Consider the following 3,772-nt stretch of genomic DNA (forward strand, 5'->3'; position numbering starts at 1 on the left):
GACTAAGATCTCTGAAGGGCTTCCAGGTAGGACTTGCTCTAGGATTCCCTGTAGGACCTTAGGAAATCAGAGAGTGAGACTTCACTACTGAAGGAAAAGCTTAAGGATTTGAAAATGTTTGGAAATGGAAAGACTTCCTTAAAGGTAGCAAGTTCACTGTCAGGGGATGATGACGCAGAGGATGGATGACCTATTGATGGTGAGACAGGCCCTTGGATGGAACATCTCATGAGAACTCAGAGGTCTCTGCCTTGCTAAGATGTCATAATTCTTCACACCCACTGAGTTCTGATACCTCCACCTCATTCATTTCCATTCCGCTAACCCATACCTGTGATAACTCAGACAGGTGCTGTCTAAAGACATCACTGGCTGTGATAAATGAGTTTGCTGAGAGATAGAAAGTATACATGAGATCACAAGGGAAGGGCTTGCCCTGCTTATGAGAACAGACTGTTTCTGAACCTTCCTTCATATGTAAGCAATCACCATGGTAATTGACATCATTGTTCACTCTCAACTCACTACAACCTTACCTCCTCCTCTTTCCAAGAAAATTGAGGTCATCAGGTATGAATTCTCAATTCCCAGGCATCCTCACCATCAGGTCTTGCTCCAGCCAGACTCATCCTGCCTCCTTCCCTGCAGCCTCAGAGGATGAGGTGTCTCTCTGTTCAAAGCCAACCAGCCCACCTGTGTCTGCCCACCTGACCTCCAATTCTCCTGCCTCCTCCAAGAGGCTACCTAATCAGTCATCCTTCCCTCTCCTGGATCTTCCAGGACTGGACTCTCCCAGTCCACTGGCTGCTTCCCCTCTGCCTAAAAATATACTCGAGCTCTCACATCCAAAAAATGAAATCTTCCCCTGTCTTCCTCTAGCTTTTATCCAAATATCCCTTCTCCCCTTCTCATCCAGACCTCTTTAAAAAGTAGTGTTGACCCTTGAACTATGTGGTGCCTAGGAGTGCTTACCTGCTGTGCAGTCAAAAATATGCATATAACTTTTGACTCCCCCTAAATTTAACCACTAATAGGCTACTGTTGCCCAGAAGCTCTACCTAAAACATAAATGGTTTATGAACACATATTTTGTATGTCATATTTATTATATACTGTATCTTTATAACAAAGTAAGCTAGAGAGAAGAAAATGTTAAGAAAATCATAAAGATGAGAAAACATATTTACTATTCATTAAGTGGAAGAGGATCATCATAAAGGTCTTCATCCTTACCATCTTCACTATGAGTAGGCTGGGGAGGAGTGGCAGGAGGAGGAAGAAAAAGTATGGGTCTTGCTTTCTAAATGGTGGCAGAGGTGGAAGAAAATCTGCTTATAAGTGGACTCATGCAGTTCAAACCCATGTTGTTCAAGGGTTGCCTATAGTCTACACCTGCAGTTCTCCACTTGCCCAGCATTTACTCAAACCTCAGTCCACAGCAAACTGGTCAACAGGAGTTGCTCGTAACTGCTCTGAATGTAATGATCCTGATTGACAAATCCAATGAGTATTTCTCAATGCTTAGCTGCTGGTTCTCACTGTTAATTTTAAAAAGTATTGAATGCTTCTCTATGCTTCTCTTCTGGAACTCTCCTCTCCGTGGCCTGTGATAGCAGGCTCTTTAGGCTCACCTGAGGTCTCTTGCTGTCTTCTCTGTCTCCTTCAAGAGCTCTGTGGTAGCCACCTTCCAAGATGGTCCCCAAAGATGCCCACCTCATGGAGTTCACCTTGCATAGCCACCTCCCCCATTGTACCAGTTGGACAATGTGACCAATAGAATCTGACTGAAGTGATGGTATGTCACGTCCAAGATTCGCTTATAAAAGACAGTGCAGTTTCCACTTGGTCTTTCTCTCTTCTGTCTCATGGATCACTTACTCTGGGAGAAGCCAGCTGCCGTATATTGAGAACACTCAGACTTTCAAGTGTCTCGAGAGGCCCACTTGGCACGGAACTGAGTCTTCCAGCCAATAGCCAGTGAGGAATGAAGGACTCCAATTAGCAGCCATATGAGTGAGCCCTCTTGGAAGTGGAGTCTCCCCAAGTTGAGATGACTGCAGCCCTGTCCATCAGCTTGACAGCAGCCTCACAAGAGAGCTTGAGTCAGAATCATCCAGCTAAGCTGTGCCCAGATTCCTAAACCTCAGAAATGGTGACAAAATAAATGCTTGTTGCTTTAAACTACTAATGTTTTGGGGCAACTTGTTACTAGGAGCTAGTAAGACTGCCTTTTCTTGACCCTATACGTGAAGTTCCATGAATGTTGGTGAAATGTTATACGATCTAATTTCCGCCAATGGGACCTGAGGAGTAGCCTGCCGGGTGTTATTGATTTGTTGTTGTTATTGTTGTTGTTGCTGTCAATAAGTTTATTGTCTTTATCCGAAAAATTCTCATAGAAAATTGGGTTAGCTCTCAGCAGTCCACTCTTGAACTCTGAAAAAGCTTGACTTCTTTTGAGCTACCTGATCTTTCTTCTGAGCAAGGGACATTTTGGAGTAGTACCACCTCTTCTTTGTAACTTCTTTCTTGGGCTTCTTCTCCTAGGCTGGATTCTTTCGTATGAACTTTCTTATACATAGCAGCATGAACTTTCTTATACAGCTCCTCCATGATGTCTGGGGTTATGCTGTTCTTTATGTATTGAGAGAACTATTCCTTGTGAGCATCTTCATCTTCCTCCATTAAGTAGCAAGAGTAATCTCCAACATTCTGGCCCATGATATGCTTCTGGTGTACTTCTGCATTACATTCCTTGCTTTCAGAATCATAACCAGGGAATCATTTGGTACTGTGAGCGATAGACAAGCCTCCATCCACACCTCCCTTCAGGGCCCCCAAAACTTTATTGCCAGTGGTAGTTCTAGCAAGGCCTGCATCCAAATAGCAGGTAAAGGCACCTGGCTGACCATCAGTGCCTTCCACATTGTATTCATCTGCATTCACCTCCACTTGGCGTTCACAGATCTTACCCATGCCAAACTGGCTGAGAAGACTGTGGGCCAGCAGCAGGCCAGTACAATACGTTGCAGCATCATTTGTCAGGCCAATCTTCACGCCATATTTTGGCAGTTCATGTGCATGTGCTGTGCAGGCTATCATATCCCCTTCTAGATGGGAGTAAGCAGTCCGACAAATGATATCTCTGTTTGTTACACAGACTATCATCCTGTATTTGGGTGTCATGTTTATTTTTATCCTGTGTCACCAGTGTTTCTGAGCATAGTAATCAGTTTTACCCTGTCATCATCTTCTAAATTTCACCTGGTACCTCTTAAAGTAGGCCTTATTCTTAACAACTTTAACAAACGCCATCCTGTGGAACAGAGGCTCAACAGACACCTGCAGGCCCAGCAGCGCTCCTGGGTGTTTTGAGAAAGGTTTCTCTCTCTGATAAAAAGAGGGAGATGAGAAAAAGACTCTCCTTCTGCTTTCTAGCTTTTAAGTGTCATCATGCAGGTGTGATTTTGAAGCGACACAATTTGCTATTCTGGAAAGTACATTTCCCCCCCCCCCCCCCCCCATTATCCCCCTAGGATAAGGTAAGCATGGAAAATATGCCCTTCTTGGGGGCTGAGTAGTTTTCTCAAACTGTAGAATTTTGCAAGCCCAAGAGTTAAACCTTGAACAAAGTTTAAGTCTAAGAGCCTGATTTTTTGGGGGGGAGGGGGAGGTGCAATATAACTAACTTTAAAATGTAACAGTCTTCTTATCTGATTCTGGACAAATGCATATACCAGCAGCCTCATCCATAGTTTTAATTTTAAACATA

General features: G+C 43.9%; 1 pseudogene; it reads right to left on the reverse strand.

Annotated features, from left to right (window-relative positions):
* Nucleotides 1-2,344: 2,344 nt before the first annotated feature.
* LOC103216067 (large ribosomal subunit protein uL18 pseudogene) lies at nucleotides 2,345-3,346 on the reverse strand (annotated as a pseudogene).
* Nucleotides 3,347-3,772: the final 426 nt, after the last annotated feature.

The sequence above is a fragment of the Chlorocebus sabaeus genome, chromosome 9, assembly GCF_047675955.1.
Source record: "Chlorocebus sabaeus isolate Y175 chromosome 9, mChlSab1.0.hap1, whole genome shotgun sequence".
NCBI classification, from domain to species: domain Eukaryota; kingdom Metazoa; phylum Chordata; class Mammalia; order Primates; family Cercopithecidae; genus Chlorocebus; species Chlorocebus sabaeus.